At 38.7% G+C, this 13,310-nt stretch overlaps 1 pseudogene; it reads right to left on the reverse strand.

The window, feature by feature from the left end:
- Positions 1 to 5,865: 5,865 nt before the first annotated feature.
- The window catches only part of LOC122831333, a 256,610-nt pseudogene continuing 249,165 nt past the window's right edge, over positions 5,866 to 13,310 (reverse strand).

The raw sequence follows: 13,310 nt of genomic DNA on the forward strand, positions 1-13,310 counted from the left end.
TTATTTACAGCTTTGAAACATCTGGTTTTGTTTTCATCTGGTTTTGTTTGATCAAATTTGCAATAGATTGAGGGAGAAAATTAGGCACAGCTTTTTCCCATTTTTTTCAAACCTCAAACCTCCTGTTTTTCATCTGCCACAGCAAAGGGAGGCCTCATTAAGTTGCCTTGGAAGACATCTGATGAATGAACATCCTTAATTGTGCTGAAAAGATTTTACGAAAACGAATCTCTTCTCTAAGGTGTAACTAACTGCTGGCTCGCTCTGTAACCCCGACGACCATCAGGGTTGGGAAACACTGCCTTAGAGGACTGTTTCCTGTAAGGTGTTTCTTTATGGCAGTGCAAGACACTAAGGGAATTAGTCATCAGTTGTTTTTTCCCTTTTACTCACACCTGGATCGAATCTGTTAGTGATTAATAGGCTTCTGTTGTGCTTGATGCCTGCAGAAGAGGTAATGCAATCATTTGGATCAGCTATTCTGAAAAAGGGGCACATCTAAAACATGTGGTGCAGTGGGGCCTGGGGACTGGAATTGAGAAGCACTGCTTTATGGAAGACTAAAAGTACATAATTTACATATGAAGATCAAACCAGTCCAGTTTAATTTAACGGTAAGCATCAGCCTGAAATGTAACCCAATGACTCACATACACGACCTCTGGTTTAAGGCCAAACATACTGTTGCCGTGTTTACAAACTGTGAATACAAGAAGTATTCACACCTTTGAGGTTGTTCACATTTTAAAAGTTTAATGGAGACTCCATCCGATAGAACAACAAAAGTTGTAAATAATTGAAATACTGAAGAAAAAGCATAAATATTTTTATGCTAAAGGGCCAGAGTCCTGCAGGTTTTAGATGTTGCTCTGCTTCACTACACCTGAGTTAAATAATCAGGTTATTAGCAGCACTCTGGGGAACGTGACTGCAGAGAAGGTAATTCAGCTACTTGATTGAGGCATATTGAACCAGGGTCACATCTAAAAGTTGCAGAACAGCAGCCCTCAAAGCCTGGATTTGAGTACCGCTAATCTGGACACTAACATTTTTGTCTATTATTCTTAATAACATATCTAAAGGTTATCCATAAAATAGTTTCTAGGACTATCTGTAAACAATTTCCACATTTTGCTGCTGATTTTCAGTTGGATTTCTTTTGGAATTTTGACCGCGATTAAGGAAACATTTGTGTTAACCTTATAAGTTTAACCTTAAAGTGCTCTGCATCAAATAAACACTTAAGTAACAAAGAGCTAGATGAAATGCATTACTTAGTGGAAACAGCAGGTGACCTACAAAAAGACAAGAAGCTCTGTTCTTACAAGGAGGGGAATTTTTTATTTATAACACATGATGCTGACAGGGACTCTGGCTCAGCGTCTATATTACAAGGTTTATTTGCAAGGCTGTGAATGTACTGTATGGTGTTTCTGGAAACCAACGTCGCAGAGGCAATATAAACACACGCTTAAAATAACAGACTCTTTCCCTTTTTTTTTTCTTTTCTTTTTTAAAAAAAGGTACAAACAACAATATAAAATATTTGTGCTGTTGGCAATTTACAAAAAAGTATTTTGACTTAACACCTGTGCAATATTTTTTCTGCTTTTTTTTTTTTTTTTCTCCTTCATTTGAAACAATATGCGTACACCAGAGTCCCATCTGGACTCCAGCCTCCGTCATGCAGGCTGGACAGTTTTTGAATTCATTCATGATAATTGCAGTAGAACTCATCTGCCCATTATAAAAAGACACATGCAAAAAGCTCCAATTGTACAGTTACAGCTTGCCTAACATGGTCTGTTTAGCTTCAAGCAAATATTACATTATGTACACTTGGACTTGAATAGCAGGAGGACTTGTATAAGAGCCTGCTGCCCATGATTGGGCTTCAATCCATAGCAGAACAAAAGTTTGGCATCTTTTAGAATCTCCCTTCAGGTTTGCGTCCATGGTGATAAAGAGTCCAGAACAGCCCATAGTGACCGGGTGTTCTTTGAGTAACTCCAAGTGTCAGACAGAACTCAGGGTTGAACTTTGGCAGTGCAGATCCCTCTTGGTTTTCATTTGTTAATTCTCCCTTTATATTAGCAAGAGAATGTCAACACAACAAATGGACCACGACTTCAACAGGAAATAACCAATATTTTGAAGATCACTGCGGGGTCAAGTTTCAGTCTATGCACTGGTGCCTTGCTGCCAAGCCAACATCCAGTATCACTACAAACAACAATGCATCATGTCTTCATATGTAACACAGTTTATGAAGGTTGGGTGCCAACATCTGTTTGTCCCAGAATCTGATTTGAATGTCTGATTACAGAGCATCACCACTATGATATTTCTTCTTTCTTTGGAGACAGGATGACCATCAGTCTTAGTGCTGCTCTTTGAGTGAATTGAAACACTGCGGAATGGGATTATATAATATAGAACACTCTTATATGTACAGTAAGGCCTAGAGGAGTGAGTGTGTACTGTACAGGTCGGTTTGGAGTGGAAACCCTCTCGCCACGATGAAGCAATACAATTATGGCTCAGCCCGTACAGATTTATACAAATTCTAGTAAATGCACATGGCTTTCTGTGAAATATAATTTGCCAAGTATTCATTTGGAACCAAACTATAGTGGAAAAAAAAAGACTGCACAGAAAAACTAATGTCACCACATGTATAAAAAGATTCTATATTTACAACATTTATGTGTCAGAAAGAATCACAAATAGGAACTAACAGCTGTGTTTATTTTGTGGGATATTCTTCAGGCTAAAAGGTAGTCACACAGATAAGAGCTTATCTAGCAGTGAGCTGTGGAAACCACTCCGTTTTCATATCTGAGCTGGTGGCTATCCTGATGATCAACGTTTCTAGGTTGTATAAGCAGCAATTCATACTTATCAATCTGCCAACCGAACCAAATTGACCCTGTTGACCTGTTTATTTACACTGGATTGGTTGCTCCTTTCATTTTTTTTAAAGTCAAATGATGCACACCACTTTCTGTCTACTTGTATCTACAGCCAAACATTTCCTTTTTTTTTTTACCAGTCTATATTTACTCAATTTACATACTGGTTACTGCTATCAAGGTTTGACAAGGATTTAAAAAGCAACAGTTTCAAAGCTCCTACAAGGGTCTGTTACACTGTTTACACTTCAAGGTCCTTTAAAAGAGATGAGAGAGGAAGTGACCAGAGTACTGTTTCCTTGTTTACTGTCTCTCCTCCACCTGTGCTGGGAAGCTGGCTGAATAACAGCTACTATCCTTTTTCCTTGTTTAAAACACATAAAATGTCAACTCTGTATAGATTTCCAGTCACAAAAAAAAACAAAAAAACAATCATGGTATGAGAAATTATGTAGTACCACCCACCGCTTTTATTAAAATAACACTGTTTTTAAACTACAGTTCACAAATTATGAGTAACAATAACCTAAACAGCCAACTTTACACTTTAACCAATCAGATAGCCCAACCAATTAAGAAGCTAATATCAGCTGTTTACACTTCTGTTCATCTAAAAAGAGCAAAAATGTATAACACTGCAATAAGTCTATAATCTAAAAACTGCTAGTAAAATAATTTCATGTTTATTGAAATGTTTAATCTATGCATCAAAATAAAATATGGTATTGTACAATCAATGTAACTAGAAGTATGTTATTTTGCAGCAACAAGACCATTAGCCACTTCATATTTTCAAATAAAAGCAACTCGATCACTTTGGTTTTAAATCTTTGTCTAAATACTATGATACCATGAAACCGTGTATTTTTCCTCTAGGCATCTCAAAGAGCTCATGCCTGCTTCCTTGTCATATTTTGTAAAACAGAGGGGTTTGATTGTTATCTAAATTTTGTTGAATACAAACTGAACAGATTAGGAAAGGAATAATTAGAAAAAGCTTGATCCTTTACACCAGGGGTGTCAAAGTCAAATGGACGGAGCCAATTTTTTGGGGAGTTTGTATTCTAAATGTGCAACTCTAAATCAAGATCACTGAAAGTGCTCTGTACCTATAAACACTGACATATGTGCTTTACACCCACTGACCTTTGTAACCTGCTTCTGGTTATTTATCAGTAAGAAACAATACAAAGCTGCCTGAACAAATCATGTTTTCAATGATCAGTTTCTCCCTGTACCATTTTTTAAATGTTTTGCATATTCAGAAACTTTAATGAGCAAATTATGTTTAACCAAAAGTGCAAAAAGCAGCATCGCAGTTAAATTAAGAGACAGCTGGCAGACAGCGAATGTGTTAGGAAGAGTCTCATTACTAAAGTACATGGGCTTCACACAAATCTACCTTTTGTAAAATCTCTTAAATTAATGTCAGCATTTTCAGACTAACATTTTAAATAAGTGGAACGCTGCCTAAAGAGAGCTGGTTTGTGACAGTGCTATGACTACTTGCCTCTGCTTATTTGCCCCAGTTTCTGTTAGAGATGCACCGATGTTGGGTTTTTTGTAAAGCTATGGACTGTCAATGCAGATTTAAGAATCTTTGTAATCTACTGTCATAACAGTAATAGTTACATGATTTCTCAATTACTATATGTTAGAAGCAGAGGAGATGTCACATTGTGTCAGAGTGATGGGTTTTGCAATTTTAAAACAAAGACAAATTTATAATGGAGTTGAAGAACAGTTGATCCTGATATCCTTATAGAACACACTTTTCCCTTCTTAAATTTTTTCCACCTACTGTGCTTTCACTAATTTCATTTTTTAACCCCTCATTGGAATAAACTTTGAGCCTTCTTCCCAAAGTAACAATGTCCACATATTAAGTGTGTGTGTTTTTGTGAGTTCTGACTGACTAGATCATAAGTCAGGAGTACAAGCTGAAAATTGGACAATTTCACTGTGAATCTCTACTGTTTGTAGCAGTGTTTATGTCATAAAGTTATAGGAAAAGCAATATGGGCTAATTTGAGTAAAATTAGAGAGTAACTCAAGGTACAGCTAATAATAAGATAAAGTCACACCAATGGCTGTGTTTTACCTTTTGTGATATTTGTAACTTTTATCTTTATACTTCCACAACATGTTTCTCACAAAAATTGTAAGGTAATTAACCACCTTTGACTGAAAGAGTACATATGCAAATATTGGATGAACTTAAAGCCAAGCTCCTAAATAACCTCTTTAAGCACTTCATACCCAGCAACATTGCAGAAACAACACATTTAGCTTTTCAGCCTTTATGCTTAGTAATGAGCCCAATCTCTCACACACTGAGAGCAAAACAAACACAGCTGCTGTTGCTACAAGAAACAAAGACACAATGATTTTTTTCTGTAAGACAACCTCTTTATATGTATTGGTGATTTCAGCAATCACAGTCAAGCTAAATGTGATCTAGGGCCACAGGTACATCTGACTTGGAAAAAGCCTAATGATTTGTCCGTTACCTAGAGACACACTGTAGGCCTATGTACAGTATGTCTACTTGAAGCACCCTCTAAAACCAGAACTGACATCTCCCGCAGATACCACGGCCCTGCCGGACGGGAGAAATAACCAGGGAGATCTGAATTAAAGGGTCTGGGGTCATGTCACGGCCTGTTAGCCCAAATAATGGCAACCAATCCTGAGTTAGCAGGAGTCTGCTAAAAGAAACCCACCACTGAAGGCACTTTTTTAAACAACAGTGCTTCTGTTCTAAGTAATTCAAGTTCAGGAAAGAATGGATCAAAACCCTCCATGTAAAGAGGGCTTTCATATCCATGTTACCTTTTCTCTCACTTTTGTTTGCCTCAGAAAAAGCATGTAGCTCAACCTAAAGCTCCTTCGATTCCAAAGCGACTTGCAGATGTCAAGAAGTCTTCCGGCGTTCTCAAATGACCCCCTTCTGAATCAAACGAGACCGAGGACAAAAAGAAAGGCAATAGAAACTGAAATAAAACCAGACATAAAAAAAAAAAATCAAAGTGTACAACTCAAAAACTGACGTGACAAAATAAGTACATGAGTTTGAGAGTAGATATGACACAAAGCCTGCAAATCAGAGCTTCTAGTACAGTCTTAGACAGGCTTAGAGCAGGAGCCGGTTGAGAAGAGCACCTGGAAGTGACTCACGGCACTGATCCTCTGTGGTGGGTTGTTAGATTGGTTGGTTGGTCCGTGTGAACATGCCATCTTTAACGTGTGTTCAAGAAGGGTGTAATAGCCCCACTGTGTTGTGGAGACAGAGCTTGGCAGGCCAGCTTATGGGTTGAGGGTGTGTGTGTGTATATATGTGAGAGATAGGGCTGGATTTTTAATCGTCATCCCCACCCCCATACATGTCAGCCAACTTCTTAAAACGGGGTCCCCAGTCATTGAGGTAGTCATAGTCCTGGTCTCCTGTGCTGGAGGAGTTGAGGGAGCTGACTGAGCCTGCGGTGGAGCCGCTGCCCTCATAGTCAGTGCGCCACAGGCTCTACCACGACCAAGGAGCCCGCAGACCCTGATGAGGACAAGAGGAGCAAACAAAGCAAAAAGGATTAACTCACTCCATATTTACAGCACTAAAATAACGTAAACTTTTCAGAAGGCTCTCAGTGATTATCGGTGTCCAGGTGTACAAAACAATTTAGAAAACATCAAGGAACCCAAGCCGAAAATGTTGGAGGATATAAAAAAATGGCATGTTTGCAGAATTGAAAATTTCACAAGTGGACTTTTGCAACTGTTTTGTGAACCAATCAGTTTCTGTGTTTCTACATCAAAATTACATTGTTGGAAGCAGGCTAAGCCTCTCCGTCACATCAGCTGATCGTTATCCACTAATATAGAGTTGTGTCCCATGGACACGAACATTTTCAGGTTGAGCTGTTTTAAACGACTGGGTCAAGCTTCCCCTTTGCCAACTTTGACCCCCATTTTGTACCTACAATTTTGTCCCTGTCCCTGCTGTCACAGGGCGAGAGGTGAGACAAGTTGGCAGTCCATTACAGCACTGACAAAGACAGATAATGAAGCATGCCTTTATTTATAACCCAGGAGAGATTAGACAGGAGAGCTGTGTTTTCCAGAGTTTTCCCTTTCAGACTGCAAAATGTGGTGGGAAAGTATTAAATGAATCATGCAAGACTAGCAGTAGCCAATGTCTTGGCAATTGTGCTGCAATTTTAGGAGCAACACCCAGCCGCATCATTGTGGAATGACATGTGAACTTCTGTCCTTTTATTCCTTTTATACATCTACTGCCGAGAACAGTGAGCACTTTGTAGAAGAGGGAGGATTTTTCCAGTCCTGTTAATTAATTTGGAATGCTGGCAGAAAGGGATGTTAGAAGATACAGACAGCCAAGGCTAATGCAAAAGACTAACACGACCCACAACTGGAAGGATTCATGCAAAATCAGCTGTACTGAGCCTTTTTTAAACCCCTCTCCAGATTTTAGGTCTCCAGCTCCCAACCAAAATGTTTCTAAGATGGCTCTTAAGTTTTGAAATTAAGTGTTCAGCTGTTGGAGAGTTTGGTGCAAAAAGTATAAAAAGCTTAGCAGATATTATTTTATGGATTCTGGGTATGGATATGCAGTAAAAATAGCTGATCAAAGCTCCATGACAGGCACTTCAGGCTTCATCTCATAAAGCTCCTTCCAGTTCTGTGCCATATTTTTGGTAGGGGGGGTACATGCTTGTCTGGAACAATGTCATTTTCTAACAAGTTAAAATTCAGTGGAGGAGCATATATTAGAATGTTCGAGGTCAAAAATTGGTGTGCTCTGCAAAAGTAATCATACCCACTGAACTATTTCAGATTTTCTCCCATTACAGCCACAAATATCAATGTTTTATTGGGAAGTTTAGGTGATAGACCAACCTGAAATTGCCCATACTTGTGAAGCGAAAGAAAAAAGATTGAGGATTTTCAAACTTTCTTAAGTAAGAAAGCAAGAAGCTTATGTAAATAGAGTACATCTGTGTACAATTTACCATCTGTAGAGGTGTTTGGTGAAGGCCTCAGAAATTTATTAGAGAACATTAGTGAACAAACAGTGTGATAAAGACTGAAGAACACAACAGAAAAGTTGGGGATGAAGCTACGGAGAAGTTTAAAGTGATCTTAGATGATAAAACAATGTCTCAAGCTTTGAGCACTTACTAGAGAACTGTTTAATTAATCATGTGAAAGTGGCAAGTGTAGGACAGTAGCAAACCTACCATGTTCACATGTAGATTTGCTGACAGGCCAGGAAAAATGGGCCTTACTTAATCAAGAGGACCTAAGAGACCCTTGGTTATTCTGAAGGAGCGGAAGACCCAGAGGTGTGTGTTAAATTGAAAAAAGGAAAGAAGGAAAAAAGCTGTGGGTGCTTTTATGGAACAGTGGCAAAAAGAATGCAGTTTTTGAAGGAAAGTCTTAAGGAGAGGTAGAATAAGCTCCTTCTTAAATATGAACATGTAAGATGCTCAGGACTGATCTGACATGCAGGGCAATCCTGGTCCTGGAGGGCCGGTGTCCTGCAACTCTTAGATGTCTCTGGTCCAACACACTTGAATTCAACAGCTGATTCACCTCCTAAGTGCAGTCAGGTTCTCCAGAGTCCTGCTAATGACCTCATTATTTGACTCAGGTGTGTTGAAGTAGAGACACATCTAAAAGTTGCAGGAGACTGGCCCTCGAGGCCTGGAGTTGCCCACCCCTGTATTAGAGACTGAAAAAAGACTTAACACTGGGAAACATCAACCAGCAGGACAACAATCCAAATTAGATGTTCAAATGTGGTTAGGAGAACAGCATGTTCATGTGTTAGAATGGTCCAGTACAGGCCCAAGGCTTAATCCAATTAAAAATCTGTGCTGGTACTATAATTGGGTCTTTCACAGAAAATCCCAATAAAAGGCACTGAAAAGCAAATAGAATACAAATACAAATACAATCTTGAAATGTAAAATAAATACACTAATAAATAAAATTAATAGGCATACAAGTTTTTGTATTCTTATCATTTGCTGTAGTAGCTGTGATATTGCATTTTGTAAAAAAAAAAATAAAAAAAAATTATTGACTGTATTTTTCATTCAGTGCCACAGCTTTAAAGAAAAACATATGAGGGCCACTAACCTCGAGGTGAGGCAGGTGAGGAGAACAGCCCTTGTTGACTCAAGAGAAATAAAGAGAAAAGCCTAAAAAGCTCCATCCCCCGTGGATTGAGAACGTAGCAAAAACACCATGTGTTTGCCGTGTTTGAGTTTAATCGGACTGCTGGAGCGAGATCAGGTGAATTTATGTGTGTGAGACAGAGACAGACAGACAGAGAGTCAAGGCTGGATGGATCAAAGCTGAACAGCTGCCAACACCTCTCGAGTGTGAACGCGTTGTCATGAGTCTGTCAATCAGTATTTCCTCGCATAAACGTGCCAGCGTCTGAGTTTTGTGTGTATTTATGAGTGTTTGGAGGGTGGGGTGGCTGTAAAGTGACGGAAAACTAGTTGTTGTCATCCCCCTACCAAAAAAACAAGCATAAACTAGTTGCCTTTTTAGCAAAAACAAGCACACATACTGATGAAATGTACGTGCAAGTCACAGCAGACGAAACAAAATGAGAAGTTACTGCATCCTGCAACAAACAACTTCTTAACTAACACACAGATTCGGCACATGCCAGATGTACGAATATCCCTAAAATCACCTCATGGATAAAGTCTCCAATGTCTCCAGGATGGGGCACAACTGGTCTGATGGGGTACTGAGACTCTGGGATGATGGGCCTCTCGTCAACTCTGCGTACGCCAGGCGGCTTGCTGATGATGTGTTCTAAGGAGTCGGGCTGCTGCAGCTGGCTCAAGTCGTAGTCCTGCAACGCCACAGAGGTAGAGGCATATGAGCAGCGTAAGCATGAACAGAGACTTTGATGTCCATGCGGACGTGTGGTGTGTCTCTCTGAAGCTCTCACTTGATCCTCTTCTCCTCCACCCTCCTCGTCGTATTTCAGGATGTTGTCTCGGACGTCGTCTTCAGGGTCAATCAAAAAAAAAAATCAAAGGTTAGATCTAATCTATGTTGGGTTTTGCCACACCACAAACAGCAGCACCATGCCTGCAACAATTCACAAAGGAACCTCACACAGCTGCAGGATGTGCTGCAACAACACAAAATCAACCGACACCTTTACTTATTGATGAAGTGATGTCTTCAGTCTTGCTAAGGGATCTATACACAGCACCGAAGCACAGCAGTGTGTAAAGCTAAGGGCTTAGGTTGGACAAAGTTCTAAAAAAAATAAGAGTGTAGCCTCTTTCTATTATCATTTTATTTCAATTTGATTTGCACAATTCTGGAACTCACTGTAAGTATTTTCAAAACTACAATGGAGTGGTTTTAAATGATGCTGGGAATGAAGTGTTAAGCTATTGCAATGCAACTTTCTGTTCAGCACTATTAATGAAAAGCATGGCTCATTGCATTTCGCTGTGGGCACCTCGACATTTCAAAAATCAGTATCCAGAAACAGCCTGGTGTCTAATCCTTTTGTATCATTTCCTCCAAGAAACATTGGATGTCAACCATGTCTCATAAGCTGTAAAATAAGTTCCCCCTGTCCCACCTCAGCCATTTAACCCTCCTATTATGTTCATTTCTGAGGTACAACAATAATGTTCGTGGGTCAATTTGACCCGGGAGTGTTTAATCATGCAATAGTGCCAGAAACCAAAAAATTCCTTCAAAACATTTTTGTATCTGATTATTAACTCCAATACTAACCATTTAAATCAATATTTGTGCAATGATATGTTTTTATTTCTCAGAATTTAAGGATCAATGACGACATTTGGACATAAAAAATGGAATTTTTTTTTCATTTTTTATGTCCACTGATAAAAACCTAGACACAAAACAATAATAATTTCCTTAAAATTTATCTTTGGTAAAAAAAATTTATATTACACTTTATTTATTTATTTTTTCAATGGGTGATCTTTATAATTGAACTTGAGACACACATACTGTTCAAGGTCATATTGACCCACTGATTAAAATCAAGATAAATGAGTCATGCAGAGAGTATTTATGTTTCCCTCCACTTCTGCTGAGTGTGATGATGATGATATAAGCAGCGTGGCTTCCATGGCAGAACAGCTGCTTTCTCGCAGTTTCCTAGTGAAGTAAAGAGGATAGTGAGAAAGTGGTCAGTCACTCGAGAGCTTTCTTTGTCATGGAAACATATAGAATTGGGTCAGGAGGACGAGCGGTGTGAGCAGGTCAGCGACGAGCTCAACTCAAGTAAAAAGTAGGTGAATGAATACATTTTAAATTTATATGTAGACACATAGACATATTAAGATAAATAGAAAAAGTTTAATCTAAAAAAATACTTCCAACTATTTTTAAAATTTTTTTACCTAACAGCGTTGGCAGCAATCGCCCGAGGAAAAACGGAGAACAGACTCCCTTTAAGCGGTGCGAGTGCAGAGCTGCAGGACGATGATTCAAAGCTAGTGGTTTTAATATCAGTGAGGGTTTAGAAATTAGGTCAAGCTAAGAAACCTTTAAAAAGGGAAAGTATTTTCAATGGAGACACAATGGTTGTTTTTTTTTTTTTTACTGCTTAAGGGAGCTAGACCTTTATGTGTGCTAGTTATGTTGCACTTTTGGTTGTTTTGCACCCACAAGGTTGCTCTGTTTTGATCATTTTGAGTTTTCAAGCTTTCAAGCAATTTTAGAATTGGCTAAAATATATATTGGCCGGTCAGACTTTCAGAAGATTGCTATAAGTCGTAAGTTGCAAATTGGCAATAAATCTCTGAGTGCTGCATCTTTAATATTTACTTCAGGCTTAGTTGTGAATTATGCAAGTATAACTTGCGGCTGTTAGTTGATCTGTAGGTTTGTGTGAACTGATCAGGATTTGCATTACTTCAGTTCAGTTCAGATAGCATATGAATCATGACAGGATTGCATGAAGACATGTTTGAAAATCAGAGTGTAAAATCAAGTTGTATTATTTGTCAGGTGGCCATTGTATAAAAAATGCCTGCAGGTCTACGGTAAATATGTGGATCTCTTTAGCAGCTTCAAGGTTTCAGTGAAAAAGTTCATTAAGAACACTTACACAGAAGTATGATGATGCAGATTAGGATGAAGATGATGGCTCCAGTCCCCAGGCCAGCGGCTGCGACGGCACCAAGTGTGGTACAGTCTCCATTTTCATCGCATGGACAAACTTTCACTTTGATGACAGACCTGTTGGACAACGGAGGGTTGCCAGAGTCTGACACAATGACAGGGACCTCGTACATTCCTGGTTCTAAGTAGACTATTGACTCGAGAGGTATTAATGAAACGTATCTGATGGCCTTTTGCTTTATCTCACCTGAGCAAAACGAAGAGGGAAAAAACACTTGTTAAGAAATAACAATGTTCATATTTATTGTTTTGAAACTACATTTCTTTCGTTCTTTCTTAGAAGCTAAGACTTTGGATACAAAATTAGACATTTTACTTAAAAGTCTAGATTTTTCTACTCCATGTTAAACAAATTATTATTCATACTTTGCATCCCCTTGTTATTAAAAAAGCCAAATGTTTTATTATTTAAACATTTACGTCATGTGAATGAATTAAAAGCATAAACAAGATGTCAGCCTCTGGTACGTTTATCTGGAACAGTTTGGTTATTTTTTAGGAGCCATGCCAGGACTGGATTTCTGTTTGATCTTATCTGCCGTTTTAATTTATGAGCGTTCTACTTGCTCAGTCCATTGACTATACTCCCAAATATTGGGAATTATCAAGATACAATTAAGTTTATTTTTTATACTAAACATTGTTTCTCTTTTCATCTACCTGAGTTCATTTTGATGAAAAATTATTTAATTTCGGCACATTTATATGTTTCACAATGGGACTTATTCTTCAGGTCATGTCCCTTGATATAGTTCTAGTAGCTAGAATCGCATAACATGGAAAAGCATAAAGGCTAATGGAAAACAAATCAATGGCAAAATGGAGTCAAGGCACATATCTGGGAAATATACGAGACAGTATCTGTAGCAATAAAATCAGGGATTGTAATTATTTCCAATCACTACTTGGAAATAATTACAGAGTGCATCGACGAAAGACTGCAAGCACTTAGTAAATCCAAACATGGTGATGGCAGGATCATACTGTGGTTTCACAGAACCTTTGTAGAAGTCTTGGAGTAAGTAAACAAATTTGGACCCGAACCCAGTATTGCTCGTCTGGAGAGACATGATGGCTGAGGACCAGCGCTCCTCATCCAATCTGGCTGAGTTTGTGTTTCTGCCATGTGGACTCGGTAGATTTCCAAATGAAAGGTGTGCCAAGCTTGTGCATTATTCT

Source organism: Gambusia affinis, linkage group LG01 (genome assembly GCF_019740435.1).
Source record: "Gambusia affinis linkage group LG01, SWU_Gaff_1.0, whole genome shotgun sequence".
Taxonomy (NCBI): domain Eukaryota; kingdom Metazoa; phylum Chordata; class Actinopteri; order Cyprinodontiformes; family Poeciliidae; genus Gambusia; species Gambusia affinis.